The sequence below is a fragment of the Somniosus microcephalus genome, unplaced genomic scaffold (assembly GCF_052327205.1).
Source record: "Somniosus microcephalus isolate GS21.2 unplaced genomic scaffold, FLI_Smic_1.0 scaffold110, whole genome shotgun sequence".
Lineage (NCBI taxonomy): Eukaryota > Metazoa > Chordata > Chondrichthyes > Squaliformes > Somniosidae > Somniosus > Somniosus microcephalus.
In genome coordinates, this window is record NW_028225297.1 from 529,030 (window position 1) to 551,928 (window position 22,899).

Consider the following 22,899-nt stretch of genomic DNA (forward strand, 5'->3'; position numbering starts at 1 on the left):
CTACCTTCAGGGATCTGTGGACATGCACTCCAAGGTCCCGCTGATCCTCTGCATTTCTCAGTGTCCTACCATTTATTGTGTATTCCAACTGAATTCCATTTGCCACTGTTCTGCCCACTAGACGAGTCCATTGATATCTTCCTGCAGTCTACAGCATTCTGTTTCATTATTAACCACACGGCCAATTTTTGTATCATCTGCAAACTTCTTAATCATACTTCCTACATTCAAATCCAAATCATTGATATATACCAGAAAAAGCAAAGGGCCCAGTACTGAGTCGGTGCAGGCTCGATGGGCCGAAATGGCCTCTATCTGCACTGTGGGGTTTCTGTGACAGCCTTCCGGTCACAAAAACACCCTTCGACCATTACCCTTTGTTTCCTGCCTCTGAGCCAATTTTGGATCCAACTTGCCACTTTGCCTTGGATCCCATGGGCTTTTACTTTCGTGACCAATCTGGCATGCGGGACCTTATCAAAAGCCTTGCTAAAATCCATATAGACTACATCAAAGGCACTACCCTCATCGACCCTCCTTGTTACCTCCTCGAAAAATTGAATTGCGTTAGTCAGACACGACCTTCCGTTAAGAAATCCATGCTGACTGTCCCTGATTAATCCGTGTCTTTCTAAATGAAGATTTCTCCTGTCCCTCAGAACTTTTTCCAATAATTTTCCCACCACCGAGGTTAGGCTGACTGGCCTGTAATTATGCGGTCTATCCCTCTCTCCCTTTTGAAAGAACGGTAGCACGTTAGCAGTCCTCCAGTGGTCGGGCACCACACCTGTAGCCAGAGAGGATTGTAAAATGATGGTGAGAGCCTGTGCTATTTGGTGTCTTACTTCTCTTAAGAGTGTGGGATAGATTTGATGCGGGCCTGGGTATTTGTCCAGTTTGAAAGATGCTACAGCCCTTAAGACTTGGTGTTTGAGCATGTTTATTTGATGTAATATTTGAATAGAAGGCAATGAAGGGTTGGGCTTGTAGTTTGTTTGTGTGGGAGGCAGAGCAGCAAGAAGAGGTGGAGGGGAGGTGGGGGGTTGCGGGAGGAGTAAAATTTGTAAATGTAAATTGAGTGTTGAATACTTGTATGAATGCGTAGAAGAGAAAAAAATGGGCGACAGCTTTAAGTAAAGAGAAAGCCAGCTAGCATATGCCTACGGCCATACTAGTCTGAATACGCCCGATCTCGTCTGATCTCGGAAGCTAAGCAGAGTCAGGCCTGGTTAGTACTTGGATGGGAGACTGCCTGGGAATACCGGGTGCAGTAGGCTTTTGCTGCCGCCACAGGCTGCTCAACGTTTTGCACACACACGCGCACACACTGCTCTTAATCAATCAACATCCTTTTTGCTGCTCTCTCTCTCTCTCTCTCTCTCTCTCTCTCGCTTTCCTTTGACCATTTCTTCGCTGCACATTCTCCTGCTGCTACACAAATGCAAGGGGCTCCAGACACAGGGCCGAAATAAGCAGAAGAAGAAAATAAGATAGCCAAAATAAACACACTGGCGGAGGGCCACCAGGACACAGCAGCAGAGAGGAGAGACAAGGTGCATAGAAAACTCGGAGGGACAAACAGCAACAGAACAAAGAAGAATGTAGAAAGAGCAGCAGTTAAATTCAGGAAAAAAGCAAAGCCAACTAGCATGCTGTTGAAATGCATGTGTGTTAATGCGAGGAGTGTTACAAATAAGATTGACGAGTTGCAGGCGCAAGTTGCCACATGGGGTTATGCAATAGTAGCCATAACGGAGACCTGGCTTCAAAATGGGCGGAATTGGAAACTAAACAATCCTGGCTACAATGTAATAACATTTGTAGAAGTCGTGTGGGCAGATGTCACATGATCAGGCAGAATCATAGAAATTTACAGCACAGAAGGAGGCCATTCGGCCCATCTTGTCCGTGCCAGCCGACAAAGAGCAATCCACCCAAATCCCACTTTACAGCACTTGGTCCGTAGCCTTGTAGGTTACGGCAGTTCAAGTGCATATCCAAGTACTTTTTAAACGTGATGAGGGTTTCTGCCTCTACCACCCTTTCAGGCAGTGCATTCCAGACCCCCACCATTCACTGGGTGAAAAAATGTCTCCTCAAATTCCCTGTAAACCTCCTACCAATTACTTGAAATCTATTATTGACCCTTCTGCTAAGGGAAATAGGTCCTTCCTATCCACTCTATCTCGGCCCCTCATAATTTTACACACCTCAATTAGGTCTCGCCTCAGCCTCCTGTGTTCCAAAGAAAACAACCCCAGCCTATCCAATCTTTCCTCATAACTAAAATTCCCCAGCCCAGGCAACATCCTCGGAAATCTCCTCTGCACCTTCTCTAGTGCAATCGCATCCTTCTTGTAATGTGGTGACCAGAACTGCACGCGGCACTCTAGCTGCGGCCTAACTAGTGTTTTATACAGTTGAAGCATAACCTCCCCGCTCTTATATTCTACGCCTCGGCTAATAAAGGCAAGTATCCCGTATGCCTGCTTAACCACTTTATCTACCTGTCCTGCTACCTTCAGGGATCTGTGGACATGCACTCCAAGGTCCCGCTGATCCTCTGCATTTCTCAGTGTCCTACCATTTATTGTGTATTCCAACTGAATTCCATTTGCCACTGTTCTGCCCACTAGACGAGTCCATTGATATCTTCCTGCAGTCTACAGCATTCTGTTTCATTATTAACCACACGGCCAATTTTTGTATCATCTGCAAACTTCTTAATCATACTTCCTACATTCAAATCCAAATCATTGATATATACCAGAAAAAGCAAAGGGCCCAGTACTGAGTCGGTGCAGGCTCGATGGGCCGAAATGGCCTCTATCTGCACTGTGGGGTTTCTGTGATTCTGTGAGCCCTGCGGAACCCCACTGGAAACAGCCTTCCGGTCACAAAAACACCCTTCGACCATTACCCTTTGTTTCCTGCCTCTGAGCCAATTTTGGATCCAACTTGCCACTTTGCCTTGGATCCCATGGGCTTTTACTTTCGTGACCAATCTGGCATGCGGGACCTTATCAAAAGCCTTGCTAAAATCCATATAGACTACATCAAAGGCACTACCCTCATCGACCCTCCTTGTTACCTCCTCGAAAAATTGAATTGCGTTAGTCAGACACGACCTTCCGTTAAGAAATCCATGCTGACTGTCCCTGATTAATCCGTGTCTTTCTAAATGAAGATTTCTCCTGTCCCTCAGAACTTTTTCCAATAATTTTCCCACCACCGAGGTTAGGCTGACTGGCCTGTAATTATGCGGTCTATCCCTCTCTCCCTTTTGAAAGAACGGTAGCACGTTAGCAGTCCTCCAGTGGTCCGGCACCACACCTGTAGCCAGAGAGGATTGTAAAATGATGGTGAGAGCCTGTGCTATTTGGTGTCTTACTTCTCTTAAGAGTGTGGGATAGATTTGATGCGGGCCTGGGTATTTGTCCAGTTTGAAAGATGCTACAGCCCTTAAGACTTGGTGTTTGAGCATGTTTATTTGATGTAATATTTGAATAGAAGGCAATGAAGGGTTGGGCTTGTAGTTTGTTTGTGTGGGAGGCAGAGCAGCAAGAAGAGGTGGAGGGGGGGTGGGGGGTTGCGGGAGGAGTAAAATTTGTAAATGTAAATTGAGTGTTGAATACTTGTATGAATGCGTAGAAGAGAAAAAAATGGGCGACAGCTTTAAGTAAAGAGAAAGCCAGCTAACATATGCCTGCGGCCATACTAGTCTGAATACGCCCGATCTCGTCTGATCTCGGAAGCGAAGCAGAGTCAGGCCTGGTTAGTACTTGGATGGGAGACTGCCTGGGAATACCAGGTGCTGTAGGCTTTTGCTGCCGCCACAGGCTGCTCAACGTTTTGCACACACGCGCACACACTGCTCTTAATCAATCAACATCCTTTTTGCTGCTCTCTCTCTCTCTCTCTCTCTCTCTCTCGCTTTCCTTTGACCATTTCTTCGCTGCACATTCTCCTGCTGCTACACAAATGCAAGGGGCTCCAGACACAGGGCCGAAATAAGCAGAAGAAGAAAATAAGATAGCCAAAATATACACACTGGCGGAGGGCCACCAGGACACAGCAGCAGAGAGGAGAGACAAGGTGCATAGAAAACTCGGAGGGACAAACAGCAACAGAACAAAGAAGAATGTAGAAAGAGCAGCAGTTAAATTCAGGAAAAAAGCAAAGCCAACTAGCATGCTGTTGAAATGCATGTGTGTTAATGCGAGGAGTGTTACAAATAAGATTGACGAGTTGCAGGCGCAAGTTGCCACATGGGGTTATGCAATAGTAGCCATAACGGAGACCTGGCTTCAAAATGGGCGGAATTGGAAACTAAACAATCCTGGCTACAATGTAATAACATTTGTAGAAGTCGTGTGGGCAGATGTCACATGATCAGGCAGAATCATAGAAATTTACAGCACAGAAGGAGGCCATTCGGCCCATCTTGTCCGTGCCAGCCGACAAAGAGCAATCCACCCAAATCCCACTTTACAGCACTTGGTCCGTAGCCTTGTAGGTTACGGCAGTTCAAGTGCATATCCAAGTACTTTTTAAACGTGATGAGGGTTTCTGCCTCTACCACCCTTTCAGGCAGTGCATTCCAGACCCCCACCATTCACTGGGTGAAAAAATGTCTCCTCAAATTCCCTGTAAACCTCCTACCAATTACTTGAAATCTATTATTGACCCTTCTGCTAAGGGAAATAGGTCCTTCCTATCCACTCTATCTCGGCCCCTCATAATTTTACACACCTCAATTAGGTCTCGCCTCAGCCTCCTGTGTTCCAAAGAAAACAACCCCAGCCTATCCAATCTTTCCTCATAACTAAAATTCCCCAGCCCAGGCAACATCCTCGGAAATCTCCTCTGCACCTTCTCTAGTGCAATCGCATCCTTCTTGTAATGTGGTGACCAGAACTGCACGCGGCACTCTAGCTGCGGCCTAACTAGTGTTTTATACAGTTGAAGCATAACCTCCCCGCTCTTATATTCTACGCCTCGGCTAATAAAGGCAAGTATCCCGTATGCCTGCTTAACCACTTTATCTACCTGTCCTGCTACCTTCAGGGATCTGTGGACATGCACTCCAAGGTCCCGCTGATCCTCTGCATTTCTCAGTGTCCTACCATTTATTGTGTATTCCAACTGAATTCCATTTGCCACTGTTCTGCCCACTAGACGAGTCCATTGATATCTTCCTGCAGTCTACAGCATTCTGTTTCATTATTAACCACACGGCCAATTTTTGTATCATCTGCAAACTTCTTAATCATACTTCCTACATTCAAATCCAAATCATTGATATATACCAGAAAAAGCAAAGGGCCCAGTACTGAGTCGGTGCAGGCTCGATGGGCCGAAATGGCCTCTATCTGCACTGTGGGGTTTCTGTGACAGCCTTCCGGTCACAAAAACACCCTTCGACCATTACCCTTTGTTTCCTGCCTCTGAGCCAATTTTGGATCCAACTTGCCACTTTGCCTTGGATCCCATGGGCTTTTACTTTCGTGACCAATCTGGCATGCGGGACCTTATCAAAAGCCTTGCTAAAATCCATATAGACTACATCAAAGGCACTACCCTCATCGACCCTCCTTGTTACCTCCTCGAAAAATTGAATTGCGTTAGTCAGACACGACCTTCCGTTAAGAAATCCATGCTGACTGTCCCTGATTAATCCGTGTCTTTCTAAATGAAGATTTCTCCTGTCCCTCAGAACTTTTTCCAATAATTTTCCCACCACCGAGGTTAGGCTGACTGGCCTGTAATTATGCGGTCTATCCCTCTCTCCCTTTTGAAAGAACGGTAGCACGTTAGCAGTCCTCCAGTGGTCGGGCACCACACCTGTAGCCAGAGAGGATTGTAAAATGATGGTGAGAGCCTGTGCTATTTGGTGTCTTACTTCTCTTAAGAGTGTGGGATAGATTTGATGCGGGCCTGGGTATTTGTCCAGTTTGAAAGATGCTACAGCCCTTAAGACTTGGTGTTTGAGCATGTTTATTTGATGTAATATTTGAATAGAAGGCAATGAAGGGTTGGGCTTGTAGTTTGTTTGTGTGGGAGGCAGAGCAGCAAGAAGAGGTGGAGGGGAGGTGGGGGGTTGCGGGAGGAGTAAAATTTGTAAATGTAAATTGAGTGTTGAATACTTGTATGAATGCGTAGAAGAGAAAAAAATGGGCGACAGCTTTAAGTAAAGAGAAAGCCAGCTAGCATATGCCTACGGCCATACTAGTCTGAATACGCCCGATCTCGTCTGATCTCGGAAGCTAAGCAGAGTCAGGCCTGGTTAGTACTTGGATGGGAGACTGCCTGGGAATACCGGGTGCAGTAGGCTTTTGCTGCCGCCACAGGCTGCTCAACGTTTTGCACACACACGCGCACACACTGCTCTTAATCAATCAACATCCTTTTTGCTGCTCTCTCTCTCTCTCTCTCTCTCTCTCTCTCGCTTTCCTTTGACCATTTCTTCGCTGCACATTCTCCTGCTGCTACACAAATGCAAGGGGCTCCAGACACAGGGCCGAAATAAGCAGAAGAAGAAAATAAGATAGCCAAAATAAACACACTGGCGGAGGGCCACCAGGACACAGCAGCAGAGAGGAGAGACAAGGTGCATAGAAAACTCGGAGGGACAAACAGCAACAGAACAAAGAAGAATGTAGAAAGAGCAGCAGTTAAATTCAGGAAAAAAGCAAAGCCAACTAGCATGCTGTTGAAATGCATGTGTGTTAATGCGAGGAGTGTTACAAATAAGATTGACGAGTTGCAGGCGCAAGTTGCCACATGGGGTTATGCAATAGTAGCCATAACGGAGACCTGGCTTCAAAATGGGCGGAATTGGAAACTAAACAATCCTGGCTACAATGTAATAACATTTGTAGAAGTCGTGTGGGCAGATGTCACATGATCAGGCAGAATCATAGAAATTTACAGCACAGAAGGAGGCCATTCGGCCCATCTTGTCCGTGCCAGCCGACAAAGAGCAATCCACCCAAATCCCACTTTACAGCACTTGGTCCGTAGCCTTGTAGGTTACGGCAGTTCAAGTGCATATCCAAGTACTTTTTAAACGTGATGAGGGTTTCTGCCTCTACCACCCTTTCAGGCAGTGCATTCCAGACCCCCACCATTCACTGGGTGAAAAAATGTCTCCTCAAATTCCCTGTAAACCTCCTACCAATTACTTGAAATCTATTATTGACCCTTCTGCTAAGGGAAATAGGTCCTTCCTATCCACTCTATCTCGGCCCCTCATAATTTTACACACCTCAATTAGGTCTCGCCTCAGCCTCCTGTGTTCCAAAGAAAACAACCCCAGCCTATCCAATCTTTCCTCATAACTAAAATTCCCCAGCCCAGGCAACATCCTCGGAAATCTCCTCTGCACCTTCTCTAGTGCAATCGCATCCTTCTTGTAATGTGGTGACCAGAACTGCACGCGGCACTCTAGCTGCGGCCTAACTAGTGTTTTATACAGTTGAAGCATAACCTCCCCGCTCTTATATTCTACGCCTCGGCTAATAAAGGCAAGTATCCCGTATGCCTGCTTAACCACTTTATCTACCTGTCCTGCTACCTTCAGGGATCTGTGGACATGCACTCCAAGGTCCCGCTGATCCTCTGCATTTCTCAGTGTCCTACCATTTATTGTGTATTCCAACTGAATTCCATTTGCCACTGTTCTGCCCACTAGACGAGTCCATTGATATCTTCCTGCAGTCTACAGCATTCTGTTTCATTATTAACCACACGGCCAATTTTTGTATCATCTGCAAACTTCTTAATCATACTTCCTACATTCAAATCCAAATCATTGATATATACCAGAAAAAGCAAAGGGCCCAGTACTGAGTCGGTGCAGGCTCGATGGGCCGAAATGGCCTCTATCTGCACTGTGGGGTTTCTGTGATTCTGTGAGCCCTGCGGAACCCCACTGGAAACAGCCTTCCGGTCACAAAAACACCCTTCGACCATTACCCTTTGTTTCCTGCCTCTGAGCCAATTTTGGATCCAACTTGCCACTTTGCCTTGGATCCCATGGGCTTTTACTTTCGTGACCAATCTGGCATGCGGGACCTTATCAAAAGCCTTGCTAAAATCCATATAGACTACATCAAAGGCACTACCCTCATCGACCCTCCTTGTTACCTCCTCGAAAAATTGAATTGCGTTAGTCAGACACGACCTTCCGTTAAGAAATCCATGCTGACTGTCCCTGATTAATCCGTGTCTTTCTAAATGAAGATTTCTCCTGTCCCTCAGAACTTTTTCCAATAATTTTCCCACCACCGAGGTTAGGCTGACTGGCCTGTAATTATGCGGTCTATCCCTCTCTCCCTTTTGAAAGAACGGTAGCACGTTAGCAGTCCTCCAGTGGTCCGGCACCACACCTGTAGCCAGAGAGGATTGTAAAATGATGGTGAGAGCCTGTGCTATTTGGTGTCTTACTTCTCTTAAGAGTGTGGGATAGATTTGATGCGGGCCTGGGTATTTGTCCAGTTTGAAAGATGCTACAGCCCTTAAGACTTGGTGTTTGAGCATGTTTATTTGATGTAATATTTGAATAGAAGGCAATGAAGGGTTGGGCTTGTAGTTTGTTTGTGTGGGAGGCAGAGCAGCAAGAAGAGGTGGAGGGGGGGTGGGGGGTTGCGGGAGGAGTAAAATTTGTAAATGTAAATTGAGTGTTGAATACTTGTATGAATGCGTAGAAGAGAAAAAAATGGGCGACAGCTTTAAGTAAAGAGAAAGCCAGCTAGCATATGCCTGCGGCCATACTAGTCTGAATACGCCCGATCTCGTCTGATCTCGGAAGCGAAGCAGAGTCAGGCCTGGTTAGTACTTGGATGGGAGACTGCCTGGGAATACCAGGTGCTGTAGGCTTTTGCTGCCGCCACAGGCTGCTCAACGTTTTGCACACACGCGCACACACTGCTCTTAATCAATCAACATCCTTTTTGCTGCTCTCTCTCTCTCTCTCTCTCTCTCTCTCGCTTTCCTTTGACCATTTCTTCGCTGCACATTCTCCTGCTGCTACACAAATGCAAGGGGCTCCAGACACAGGGCCGAAATAAGCAGAAGAAGAAAATAAGATAGCCAAAATACACACACTGGCGGAGGGCCACCAGGACACAGCAGCAGAGAGGAGAGACAAGGTGCATAGAAAACTCGGAGGGACAAACAGCAACAGAACAAAGAAGAATGTAGAAAGAGCAGCAGTTAAATTCAGGAAAAAAGCAAAGCCAACTAGCATGCTGTTGAAATGCATGTGTGTTAATGCGAGGAGCGTTACAAATAAGATTGACGAGTTGCAGGCGCAAGTTGCCACATGGGGTTATGCAATAGTAGCCATAACGGAGACCTGGCTTCAAAATGGGCGGAATTGGAAACTAAACAATCCTGGCTACAATGTAATAACATTTGTAGAAGTCGTGTGGGCAGATGTCACATGATCAGGCAGAATCATAGAAATTTACAGCACAGAAGGAGGCCATTCGGCCCATCTTGTCCGTGCCAGCCGACAAAGAGCAATCCACCCAAATCCCACTTTACAGCACTTGGTCCGTAGCCTTGTAGGTTACGGCAGTTCAAGTGCATATCCAAGTACTTTTTAAACGTGATGAGGGTTTCTGCCTCTACCACCCTTTCAGGCAGTGCATTCCAGACCCCCACCATTCACTGGGTGAAAAAATGTCTCCTCAAATTCCCTGTAAACCTCCTACCAATTACTTGAAATCTATTATTGACCCTTCTGCTAAGGGAAATAGGTCCTTCCTATCCACTCTATCTCGGCCCCTCATAATTTTACACACCTCAATTAGGTCTCGCCTCAGCCTCCTGTGTTCCAAAGAAAACAACCCCAGCCTATCCAATCTTTCCTCATAACTAAAATTCCCCAGCCCAGGCAACATCCTCGGAAATCTCCTCTGCACCTTCTCTAGTGCAATCGCATCCTTCTTGTAATGTGGTGACCAGAACTGCACGCGGCACTCTAGCTGCGGCCTAACTAGTGTTTTATACAGTTGAAGCATAACCTCCCCGCTCTTATATTCTACGCCTCGGCTAATAAAGGCAAGTATCCCGTATGCCTGCTTAACCACTTTATCTACCTGTCCTGCTACCTTCAGGGATCTGTGGACATGCACTCCAAGGTCCCGCTGATCCTCTGCATTTCTCAGTGTCCTACCATTTATTGTGTATTCCAACTGAATTCCATTTGCCACTGTTCTGCCCACTAGACGAGTCCATTGATATCTTCCTGCAGTCTACAGCATTCTGTTTCATTATTAACCACACGGCCAATTTTTGTATCATCTGCAAACTTCTTAATCATACTTCCTACATTCAAATCCAAATCATTGATATATACCAGAAAAAGCAAAGGGCCCAGTACTGAGTCGGTGCAGGCTCGATGGGCCGAAATGGCCTCTATCTGCACTGTGGGGTTTCTGTGACAGCCTTCCGGTCACAAAAACACCCTTCGACCATTACCCTTTGTTTCCTGCCTCTGAGCCAATTTTGGATCCAACTTGCCACTTTGCCTTGGATCCCATGGGCTTTTACTTTCGTGACCAATCTGGCATGCGGGACCTTATCAAAAGCCTTGCTAAAATCCATATAGACTACATCAAAGGCACTACCCTCATCGACCCTCCTTGTTACCTCCTCGAAAAATTGAATTGCGTTAGTCAGACACGACCTTCCGTTAAGAAATCCATGCTGACTGTCCCTGATTAATCCGTGTCTTTCTAAATGAAGATTTCTCCTGTCCCTCAGAACTTTTTCCAATAATTTTCCCACCACCGAGGTTAGGCTGACTGGCCTGTAATTATGCGGTCTATCCCTCTCTCCCTTTTGAAAGAACGGTAGCACGTTAGCAGTCCTCCAGTGGTCGGGCACCACACCTGTAGCCAGAGAGGATTGTAAAATGATGGTGAGAGCCTGTGCTATTTGGTGTCTTACTTCTCTTAAGAGTGTGGGATAGATTTGATGCGGGCCTGGGTATTTGTCCAGTTTGAAAGATGCTACAGCCCTTAAGACTTGGTGTTTGAGCATGTTTATTTGATGTAATATTTGAATAGAAGGCAATGAAGGGTTGGGCTTGTAGTTTGTTTGTGTGGGAGGCAGAGCAGCAAGAAGAGGTGGAGGGGGGGTGGGGGGTTGCGGGAGGAGTAAAATTTGTAAATGTAAATTGAGTGTTGAATACTTGTATGAATGCGTAGAAGAGAAAAAAATGGGCGACAGCTTTAAGTAAAGAGAAAGCCAGCTAGCATATGCCTACGGCCATACTAGTCTGAATACGCCCGATCTCGTCTGATCTCGGAAGCTAAGCAGAGTCAGGCCTGGTTAGTACTTGGATGGGAGACTGCCTGGGAATACCGGGTGCAGTAGGCTTTTGCTGCCGCCACAGGCTGCTCAACGTTTTGCACACACACGCGCACACACTGCTCTTAATCAATCAACATCCTTTTTGCTGCTCTCTCTCTCTCTCTCTCTCTCTCTCTCTCTCTCTCGCTTTCCTTTGACCATTTCTTCGCTGCACATTCTCCTGCTGCTACACAAATGCAAGGGGCTCCAGACACAGGGCCGAAATAAGCAGAAGAAGAAAATAAGATAGCCAAAATAAACACACTGGCGGAGGGCCACCAGGACACAGCAGCAGAGAGGAGAGACAAGGTGCATAGAAAACTCGGAGGGACAAACAGCAACAGAACAAAGAAGAATGTAGAAAGAGCAGCAGTTAAATTCAGGAAAAAAGCAAAGCCAACTAGCATGCTGTTGAAATGCATGTGTGTTAATGCGAGGAGTGTTACAAATAAGATTGACGAGTTGCAGGCGCAAGTTGCCACATGGGGTTATGCAATAGTAGCCATAACGGAGACCTGGCTTCAAAATGGGCGGAATTGGAAACTAAACAATCCTGGCTACAATGTAATAACATTTGTAGAAGTCGTGTGGGCAGATGTCACATGATCAGGCAGAATCATAGAAATTTACAGCACAGAAGGAGGCCATTCGGCCCATCTTGTCCGTGCCAGCCGACAAAGAGCAATCCACCCAAATCCCACTTTACAGCACTTGGTCCGTAGCCTTGTAGGTTACGGCAGTTCAAGTGCATATCCAAGTACTTTTTAAACGTGATGAGGGTTTCTGCCTCTACCACCCTTTCAGGCAGTGCATTCCAGACCCCCACCATTCACTGGGTGAAAAAATGTCTCCTCAAATTCCCTGTAAACCTCCTACCAATTACTTGAAATCTATTATTGACCCTTCTGCTAAGGGAAATAGGTCCTTCCTATCCACTCTATCTCGGCCCCTCATAATTTTACACACCTCAATTAGGTCTCGCCTCAGCCTCCTGTGTTCCAAAGAAAACAACCCCAGCCTATCCAATCTTTCCTCATAACTAAAATTCCCCAGCCCAGGCAACATCCTCGGAAATCTCCTCTGCACCTTCTCTAGTGCAATCGCATCCTTCTTGTAATGTGGTGACCAGAACTGCACGCGGCACTCTAGCTGCGGCCTAACTAGTGTTTTATACAGTTGAAGCATAACCTCCCCGCTCTTATATTCTACGCCTCGGCTAATAAAGGCAAGTATCCCGTATGCCTGCTTAACCACTTTATCTACCTGTCCTGCTACCTTCAGGGATCTGTGGACATGCACTCCAAGGTCCCGCTGATCCTCTGCATTTCTCAGTGTCCTACCATTTATTGTGTATTCCAACTGAATTCCATTTGCCACTGTTCTGCCCACTAGACGAGTCCATTGATATCTTCCTGCAGTCTACAGCATTCTGTTTCATTATTAACCACACGGCCAATTTTTGTATCATCTGCAAACTTCTTAATCATACTTCCTACATTCAAATCCAAATCATTGATATATACCAGAAAAAGCAAAGGGCCCAGTACTGAGTCGGTGCAGGCTCGATGGGCCGAAATGGCCTCTATCTGCACTGTGGGGTTTCTGTGATTCTGTGAGCCCTGCGGAACCCCACTGGAAACAGCCTTCCGGTCACAAAAACAACCTTCGACCATTACCCTTTGTTTCCTGCCTCTGAGCCAATTTTGGATCCAACTTGCCACTTTGCCTTGGATCCCATGGGCTTTTACTTTCGTGACCAATCTGGCATGCGGGACCTTATCAAAAGCCTTGCTAAAATCCATATAGACTACATCAAAGGCACTACCCTCATCGACCCTCCTTGTTACCTCCTCGAAAAATTGAATTGCGTTAGTCAGACACGACCTTCCGTTAAGAAATCCATGCTGACTGTCCCTGATTAATCCGTGTCTTTCTAAATGAAGATTTCTCCTGTCCCTCAGAACTTTTTCCAATAATTTTCCCACCACCGAGGTTAGGCTGACTGGCCTGTAATTATGCGGTCTATCCCTCTCTCCCTTTTGAAAGAACGGTAGCACGTTAGCAGTCCTCCAGTGGTCGGGCACCACACCTGTAGCCAGAGAGGATTGTAAAATGATGGTGAGAGCCTGTGCTATTTGGTGTCTTACTTCTCTTAAGAGTGTGGGATAGATTTGATGCGGGCCTGGGTATTTGTCCAGTTTGAAAGATGCTACAGCCCTTAAGACTTGGTGTTTGAGCATGTTTATTTGATGTAATATTTGAATAGAAGGCAATGAAGGGTTGGGCTTGTAGTTTGTTTGTGTGGGAGGCAGAGCAGCAAGAAGAGGTGGAGGGGGGGTGGGGGGTTGCGGGAGGAGTAAAATTTGTAAATGTAAATTGAGTGTTGAATACTTGTATGAATGCGTAGAAGAGAAAAAAATGGGCGACAGCTTTAAGTAAAGAGAAAGCCAGCTAGCATATGCCTACGGCCATACTAGTCTGAATACGCCCGATCTCGTCTGATCTCGGAAGCTAAGCAGAGTCAGGCCTGGTTAGTACTTGGATGGGAGACTGCCTGGGAATACCGGGTGCAGTAGGCTTTTGCTGCCGCCACAGGCTGCTCAACGTTTTGCACACACACGCGCACACACTGCTCTTAATCAATCAACATCCTTTTTGCTGCTCTCTCTCTCTCTCTCTCTCTCGCTTTCCTTTGACCATTTCTTCGCTGCACATTCTCCTGCTGCTACACAAATGCAAGGGGCTCCAGACACAGGGCCGAAATAAGCAGAAGAAGAAAATAAGATAGCCAAAATACACACACTGGCGGAGGGCCACCAGGACACAGCAGCAGAGAGGAGAGACAAGGTGCATAGAAAACTCGGAGGGACAAACAGCAACAGAACAAAGAAGAATGTAGAAAGAGCAGCAGTTAAATTCAGGAAAAAAGCAAAGCCAACTAGCATGCTGTTGAAATGCATGTGTGTTAATGCGAGGAGCGTTACAAATAAGATTGACGAGTTGCAGGCGCAAGTTGCCACATGGGGTTATGCAATAGTAGCCATAACGGAGACCTGGCTTCAAAATGGGCGGAATTGGAAACTAAACAATCCTGGCTACAATGTAATAACATTTGTAGAAGTCGTGTGGGCAGATGTCACATGATCAGGCAGAATCATAGAAATTTACAGCACAGAAGGAGGCCATTCGGCCCATCTTGTCCGTGCCAGCCGACAAAGAGCAATCCACCCAAATCCCACTTTACAGCACTTGGTCCGTAGCCTTGTAGGTTACGGCAGTTCAAGTGCATATCCAAGTACTTTTTAAACGTGATGAGGGTTTCTGCCTCTACCACCCTTTCAGGCAGTGCATTCCAGACCCCCACCATTCACTGGGTGAAAAAATGTCTCCTCAAATTCCCTGTAAACCTCCTACCAATTACTTGAAATCTATTATTGACCCTTCTGCTAAGGGAAATAGGTCCTTCCTATCCACTCTATCTCGGCCCCTCATAATTTTACACACCTCAATTAGGTCTCGCCTCAGCCTCCTGTGTTCCAAAGAAAACAACCCCAGCCTATCCAATCTTTCCTCATAACTAAAATTCCCCAGCCCAGGCAACATCCTCGGAAATCTCCTCTGCACCTTCTCTAGTGCAATCGCATCCTTCTTGTAATGTGGTGACCAGAACTGCACGCGGCACTCTAGCTGCGGCCTAACTAGTGTTTTATACAGTTGAAGCATAACCTCCCCGCTCTTATATTCTACGCCTCGGCTAATAAAGGCAAGTATCCCGTATGCCTGCTTAACCACTTTATCTACCTGTCCTGCTACCTTCAGGGATCTGTGGACATGCACTCCAAGGTCCCGCTGATCCTCTGCATTTCTCAGTGTCCTACCATTTATTGTGTATTCCAACTGAATTCCATTTGCCACTGTTCTGCCCACTAGACGAGTCCATTGATATCTTCCTGCAGTCTACAGCATTCTGTTTCATTATTAACCACACGGCCAATTTTTGTATCATCTGCAAACTTCTTAATCATACTTCCTACATTCAAATCCAAATCATTGATATATACCAGAAAAAGCAAAGGGCCCAGTACTGAGTCGGTGCAGGCTCGATGGGCCGAAATGGCCTCTATCTGCACTGTGGGGTTTCTGTGATTCTGTGAGCCCTGCGGAACCCCACTGGAAACAGCCTTCCGGTCACAAAAACACCCTTCGACCATTACCCTTTGTTTCCTGCCTCTGAGCCAATTTTGGATCCAACTTGCCACTTTGCCTTGGATCCCATGGGCTTTTACTTTCGTGACCAATCTGGCATGCGGGACCTTATCAAAAGCCTTGCTAAAATCCATATAGACTACATCAAAGGCACTACCCTCATCGACCCTCCTTGTTACCTCCTCGAAAAATTGAATTGCGTTAGTCAGACACGACCTTCCGTTAAGAAATCCATGCTGACTGTCCCTGATTAATCCGTGTCTTTCTAAATGAAGATTTCTCCTGTCCCTCAGAACTTTTTCCAATAATTTTCCCACCACCGAGGTTAGGCTGACTGGCCTGTAATTATGCGGTCTATCCCTCTCTCCCTTTTGAAAGAACGGTAGCACGTTAGCAGTCCTCCAGTGGTCGGGCACCACACCTGTAGCCAGAGAGGATTGTAAAATGATGGTGAGAGCCTGTGCTATTTGGTGTCTTACTTCTCTTAAGAGTGTGGGATAGATTTGATGCGGGCCTGGGTATTTGTCCAGTTTGAAAGATGCTACAGCCCTTAAGACTTGGTGTTTGAGCATGTTTATTTGATGTAATATTTGAATAGAAGGCAATGAAGGGTTGGGCTTGTAGTTTGTTTGTGTGGGAGGCAGAGCAGCAAGAAGAGGTGGAGGGGGGGTGGGGGGTTGCGGGAGGAGTAAAATTTGTAAATGTAAATTGAGTGTTGAATACTTGTATGAATGCGTAGAAGAGAAAAAAATGGGCGACAGCTTTAAGTAAAGAGAAAGCCAGCTAGCATATGCCTACGGCCATACTAGTCTGAATGTGCCCGATCTCGTCTGATCTCGGAAGCTAAGCAGAGTCAGGCCTGGTTAGTACTTGGATGGGAGACCGCCTGGGAATACCGGGTGCAGTAGGCTTTTGCTGCCGCCACAGGCTGCTCAACGTTTTGCACACACACGCGCACACACTGCTCTTAATCAATCAACATCCTTTTTGCTGCTCTCTCTCTCTCTCTCTCTGTCTCTCTCTCTCGCTTTCCTTTGACCATTTCTTCGCTGCACATTCTCCTGCTGCTACACAAATGCAAGGGGCTCCAGACACAGGGCCGAAATAAGCAGAAGAAGAAAATAAGATAGCCAAAATACACACACTGGCGGAGGGCCACCAGGACACAGCAGCAGAGAGGAGAGACAAGGTGCATAGAAAACTCGGAGGGACAAACAGCAACAGAACAAAGAAGAATGTAGAAAGAGCAGCAGTTAAATTCAGGAAAAAAGCAAAGCCAACTAGCATGCTGTTGAAATGCATGTGTGTTAATGCGAGGAGTGTTACAAATAAGATTGACGATTTGCAGGCGCAAGTTGCCACATGGGGTTATGCAATAGTAGCCATAACGGAGACCTGGCTTCAAAATGGGTGGAATTGGAAACTAAACAATCCTGGCTACAATGTAATAACATTTGTAGAAGTCGTGTGGGCAGATGTCACATGATCAGGCAGAATCATAGAAATTTACAGCACAGAAGGAGGCCATTCGGCCCATCTTGTCCGTGCCAGCCGACAAAGAGCAATCCACCCAAATCCCACTTTACAGCACTTGGTCCGTAGCCTTGTAGGTTACGGCAGTTCAAGTGCATATCCAAGTACTTTTTAAACGTGATGAGGGTTTCTGCCTCTACCACCCTTTCAGGCAGTGCATTCCAGACCCCCACCATTCACTGGGTGAAAAAATGTCTCCTCAAATTCCCTGTAAACCTCCTACCAATTACTTGAAATCTATTATTGACCCTTCTGCTAAGGGAAATAGGTCCTTCCTATCCACTCTATCTCGGCCCCTCATAATTTTACACACCTCAATTAGGTCTCGCCTCAGCCTCCTGTGTTCCAAAGAAAACAACCCCAGCCTATCCAATCTTTCCTCATAACTAAAATTCCCCAGCCCAGGCAACATCCTCGGAAATCTCCTCTGCACCTTCTCTAGTGCAATCGCATCCTTCTTGTAATGTGGTGACCAGAACTGCACGCGGCACTCTAGCTGCGGCCTAACTAGTGTTTTATACAGTTGAAGCATAACCTCCCCGCTCTTATATTCTACGCCTCGGCTAATAAAGGCAAGTATCCCGTATGCCTGCTTAACCACTTTATCTACCTGTCCTGCTACCTTCAGGGATCTGTGGACATGCACTCCAAGGTCCCGCTGATCCTCTGCATTTCTCAGTGTCCTACCATTTATTGTGTATTCCAACTGAATTCCATTTGCCACTGTTCTGCCCACTAGACGAGTCCATTGATATCTTCCTGCAGTCTACAGCATTCTGTTTCATTATTAACCACACGGCCAATTTTTGTATCATCTGCAAACTTCTTAATCATACTTCCTACATTCAAATCCAAATCATTGATATATACCAGAAAAAGCAAAGGGCCCAGTACTGAGTCGGTGCAGGCTCGATGGGCCGAAATGGCCTCTATCTGCACTGTGGGGTTTCTGTGATTCTGTGAGCCCTGCGGAACCCCACTGGAAACAGCCTTCCGGTCACAAAAACACCCTTCGACCATTACCCTTTGTTTCCTGCCTCTGAGCCAATTTTGGATCCAACTTGCCACTTTGCCTTGGATCCCATGGGCTTTTACTTTCGTGACCAATCTGGCATGCGGGACCTTATCAAAAGCCTTGCTAAAATCCATATAGACTACATCAAAGGCACTACCCTCATCGACCCTCCTTGTTACCTCCTCGAAAAATTGAATTGCGTTAGTCAGACACGACCTTCCGTTAAGAAATCCATGCTGACTGTCCCTGATTAATCCGTGTCTTTCTAAATGAAGATTTCTCCTGTCCCTCAGAACTTTTTCCAATAATTTTCCCACCACCGAGGTTAGGCTGACTGGCCTGTAATTATGCGGTCTATCCCTCTCTCCCTTTTGAAAGAACGGTAGCACGTTAGCAGTCCTCCAGTGGTCGGGCACCACACCTGTAGCCAGAGAGGATTGTAAAATGATGGTGAGAGCCTGTGCTATTTGGTGTCTTACTTCTCTTAAGAGTGTGGGATAGATTTGATGCGGGCCTGGGTATTTGTCCAGTTTGAAAGATACTACAGCCCTTAAGACTTGGTGTTTGAGCATGTTTATTTGATGTAATATTTGAATAGAAGGCAATGAAGGGTTGGGCTTGTAGTTTGTTTGTGTGGGAGGCAGAGCAGCAAGAAGAGGTGGAGGGGGGGTGGGGGGTTGCGGGAGGAGTAAAATTTGTAAATGTAAATTGAGTGTTGAATACTTGTATGAATGCGTAGAAGAGAAAAAAATGGGCGACAGCTTTAAGTAAAGAGAAAGCCAGCTAGCATATGCCTACGGCCATACTAGTCTGAATGCGCCCGATCTCGTCTGATCTCGAGAAGCTAAGCAGAGTCAGGCCTGGTTAGTACTTGGATGGGAGACTGCCTGGGAATACCGGGTGCAGTAGGCTTTTGCTGCCGCCACAGGCTGCTCAACGTTTTGCACACACACGCGCACACACTGCTCTTAATCAATCAACATCCTTTTTGCTGCTCTCTCTCTCTCTCTCTCTCTCTCTGTCTCTCTCTCTCGCTTTCCTTTGACCATTTCTTCGCTGCACATTCTCCTGCTGCTACACAAATGCAAGGGGCTCCAGACACAGGGCCGAAATAAGCAGAAGAAGAAAATAAGATAGCCAAAATACACACACTGGCGGAGGGCCACCAGGACACAGCAGCAGAGAGGAGAGACAAGGTGCATAGAAAACTCGGAGGGACAAACAGCAACAGAACAAAGAAGAATGTAGAAAGAGCAGCAGTTAAATTCAGGAAAAAAGCAAAGCCAACTAGCATGCTGTTGAAATGCATGTGTGTTAATGCGAGGAGTGTTACAAATAAGATTGACGAGTTGCAGGCGCAAGTTGCCACATGGGGTTATGCAATAGTAGCTATAACGGAGACCTGGCTTCAAAATGGGCGGAATTGGAAACTAAACAATCCTGGCTACAATGTAATAACATTTGTAGAAGTCGTGTGGGCAGATGTCACATGATCAGGCAGAATCATAGAAATTTACAGCACAGAAGGAGGCCATTCGGCCCATCTTGTCCGTGCCAGCCGACAAAGAGCAATCCACCCAAATCCCACTTTACAGCACTTGGTCCGTAGCCTTGTAGGTTACGGCAGTTCAAGTGCATATCCAAGTACTTTTTAAACGTGATGAGGGTTTCTGCCTCTACCACCCTTTCAGGCAGTGCATTCCAGACCCCCACCATTCACTGGGTGAAAAAATGTCTCCTCAAATTCCCTGTAAACCTCCTACCAATTACTTGAAATCTATTATTGACCCTTCTGCTAAGGGAAATAGGTCCTTCCTATCCACTCTATCTCGGCCCCTCATAATTTTACACACCTCAATTAGGTCTCGCCTCAGCCTCCTGTGTTCCAAAGAAAACAACCCCAGCCTATCCAATCTTTCCTCATAACTAAAATTCCCCAGCCCAGGCAACATCCTCGGAAATCTCCTCTGCACCTTCTCTAGTGCAATCGCATCCTTCTTGTAATGTGGTGACCAGAACTGCACGCGGCACTCTAGCTGCGGCCTAACTAGTGTTTTATACAGTTGAAGCATAACCTCCCCGCTCTTATATTCTACGCCTCGGCTAATAAAGGCAAGTATCCCGTATGCCTGCTTAACCACTTTATCTACCTGTCCTGCTACCTTCAGGGATCTGTGGACATGCACTCCAAGGTCCCGCTGATCCTCTGCATTTCTCAGTGTCCTACCATTTATTGTGTATTCCAACTGAATTCCATTTGCCACTGTTCTGCCCACTAGACGAGTCCATTGATATCTTCCTGCAGTCTACAGCATTCTGTTTCATTATTAACCACACGGCCAATTTTTGTATCATCTGCAAACTTCTTAATCATACTTCCTACATTCAAATCCAAATCATTGATATATACCAGAAAAAGCAAAGGGCCCAGTACTGAGTCGGTGCAGGCTCGATGGGCCGAAATGGCCTCTATCTGCACTGTGGGGTTTCTGTGATTCTGTGAGCCCTGCGGAACCCCACTGGAAACAGCCTTCCGGTCACAAAAACACCCTTCGACCATTACCCTTTGTTTCCTGCCTCTGAGCCAATTTTGGATCCAACTTGCCACTTTGCCTTGGATCCCATGGGCTTTTACTTTCGTGACCAATCTGGCATGCGGGACCTTATCAAAAGCCTTGCTAAAATCCATATAGACTACATCAAAGGCACTACCCTCATCGACCCTCCTTGTTACCTCCTCGAAAAATTGAATTGCGTTAGTCAGACACGACCTTCCGTTAAGAAATCCATGCTGACTGTCCCTGATTAATCCGTGTCTTTCTAAATGAAGATTTCTCCTGTCCCTCAGAACTTTTTCCAATAATTTTCCCACCACCGAGGTTAGGCTGACTGGCCTGTAATTATGCGGTCTATCCCTCTCTCCCTTTTGAAAGAACGGTAGCACGTTAGCAGTCCTCCAGTGGTCGGGCACCACACCTGTAGCCAGAGAGGATTGTAAAATGATGGTGAGAGCCTGTGCTATTTGGTGTCTTACTTCTCTTAAGAGTGTGGGATAGATTTGATGCGGGCCTGGGTATTTGTCCAGTTTGAAAGATGCTACAGCCCTTAAGACTTGGTGTTTGAGCATGTTTATTTGATGTAATATTTGAATAGAAGGCAATGAAGGGTTGGGCTTGTAGTTTGTTTGTGTGGGAGGCAGAGCAGCAAGAAGAGGTGGAGGGGGGGTGGGGGGTTGCGGGAGGAGTAAAATTTGTAAATGTAAATTGAGTGTTGAATACTTGTATGAATGCGTAGAAGAGAAAAAAATGGGCGACAGCTTTAAGTAAAGAGAAAGCCAGCTAGCATATGCCTACGGCCATACTAGTCTGAATGTGCCCGATCTCGTCTGATCTCAAGAAGCTAAGCAGAGTCAGGCCTGGTTAGTACTTGGATGGGAGACCGCCTGGGAATACCGGGTGCAGTAGGCTTTTGCTGCCGCCACAGGCTGCTCAACGTTTTGCACACACACGCGCACACACTGCTCTTAATCAATCAACATCCTTTTTGCTGCTCTCTCTCTCTCTCTCTCTGTCTCTCTCTCTCGCTTTCCTTTGACCATTTCTTCGCTGCACATTCTCCTGCTGCTACACAAATGCAAGGGGCTCCAGACACAGGGCCGAAATAAGCAGAAGAAGAAAATAAGATAGCCAAAATACACACACTGGCGGAGGGCCACCAGGACACAGCAGCAGAGAGGAGAGACAAGGTGCATAGAAAACTCGGAGGGACAAACAGCAACAGAACAAAGAAGAATGTAGAAAGAGCAGCAGTTAAATTCAGGAAAAAAGCAAAGCCAACTAGCATGCTGTTGAAATGCATGTGTGTTAATGCGAGGAGTGTTACAAATAAGATTGACGAGTTGCAGGCGCAAGTTGCCACATGGGGTTATGCAATAGTAGCCATAACGGAGACCTGGCTTCAAAATGGGCGGAATTGGAAACTAAACAATCCTGGCTACAATGTAATAACATTTGTAGAAGTCGTGTGGGCAGATGTCACATGATCAGGCAGAATCATAGAAATTTACAGCACAGAAGGAGGCCATTCGGCCCATCTTGTCCGTGCCAGCCGACAAAGAGCAATCCACCCAAATCCCACTTTACAGCACTTGGTCCGTAGCCTTGTAGGTTACGGCAGTTCAAGTGCATATCCAAGTACTTTTTAAACGTGATGAGGGTTTCTGCCTCTACCACCCTTTCAGGCAGTGCATTCCAGACCCCCACCATTCACTGGGTGAAAAAATGTCTCCTCAAATTCCCTGTAAACCTCCTACCAATTACTTGAAATCTATTATTGACCCTTCTGCTAAGGGAAATAGGTCCTTCCTATCCACTCTATCTCGGCCCCTCATAATTTTACACACCTCAATTAGGTCTCGCCTCAGCCTCCTGTGTTCCAAAGAAAACAACCCCAGCCTATCCAATCTTTCCTCATAACTAAAATTCCCCAGCCCAGGCAACATCCTCGGAAATCTCCTCTGCACCTTCTCTAGTGCAATCGCATCCTTCTTGTAATGTGGTGACCAGAACTGCACGCGGCACTCTAGCTGCGGCCTAACTAGTGTTTTATACAGTTGAAGCATAACCTCCCCGCTCTTATATTCTACGCCTCGGCTAATAAAGGCAAGTATCCCGTATGCCTGCTTAACCACTTTATCTACCTGTCCTGCTACCTTCAGGGATCTGTGGACATGCACTCCAAGGTCCCGCTGATCCTCTGCATTTCTCAGTGTCCTACCATTT

General features: G+C 46.4%; 7 non-coding genes and 2 pseudogenes across 7 annotated transcripts; all 9 read left to right on the forward strand.

Annotated features, from left to right (window-relative positions):
* Positions 1-1,158: 1,158 nt before the first annotated feature.
* On the forward strand, positions 1,159-1,277 carry LOC147082963 (5S ribosomal RNA). The gene has a single exon (XR_015076186.1). It is a non-coding gene; the product is annotated as a 5S ribosomal RNA (ribosomal RNA).
* A 2,427-nt stretch (positions 1,278-3,704) lies between these two features.
* On the forward strand, positions 3,705-3,823 carry LOC147082964 (5S ribosomal RNA). Its single transcript, XR_015076085.1, has one exon. It is a non-coding gene; the product is annotated as a 5S ribosomal RNA (ribosomal RNA).
* A 2,392-nt stretch (positions 3,824-6,215) lies between these two features.
* On the forward strand, positions 6,216-6,334 carry LOC147082965 (5S ribosomal RNA). Its single transcript, XR_015076188.1, has one exon. It is a non-coding gene; the product is annotated as a 5S ribosomal RNA (ribosomal RNA).
* A 2,427-nt stretch (positions 6,335-8,761) lies between these two features.
* LOC147082966 (5S ribosomal RNA) lies at positions 8,762-8,880 on the forward strand. The gene has a single exon (XR_015076086.1). It is a non-coding gene; the product is annotated as a 5S ribosomal RNA (ribosomal RNA).
* A 2,392-nt stretch (positions 8,881-11,272) lies between these two features.
* On the forward strand, positions 11,273-11,391 carry LOC147082967 (5S ribosomal RNA). The gene has a single exon (XR_015076189.1). It is a non-coding gene; the product is annotated as a 5S ribosomal RNA (ribosomal RNA).
* Positions 11,392-13,824: 2,433 nt separating this feature from the next.
* LOC147082968 (5S ribosomal RNA) lies at positions 13,825-13,943 on the forward strand. The gene has a single exon (XR_015076190.1). It is a non-coding gene; the product is annotated as a 5S ribosomal RNA (ribosomal RNA).
* A 2,419-nt stretch (positions 13,944-16,362) lies between these two features.
* Positions 16,363-16,481, forward strand: LOC147082969 (5S ribosomal RNA). Its single transcript, XR_015076106.1, has one exon. It is a non-coding gene; the product is annotated as a 5S ribosomal RNA (ribosomal RNA).
* A 2,429-nt stretch (positions 16,482-18,910) lies between these two features.
* Positions 18,911-19,030, forward strand: LOC147082970 (5S ribosomal RNA; annotated as a pseudogene).
* A 2,435-nt stretch (positions 19,031-21,465) lies between these two features.
* On the forward strand, positions 21,466-21,585 carry LOC147082971 (5S ribosomal RNA; annotated as a pseudogene).
* Positions 21,586-22,899: the final 1,314 nt, after the last annotated feature.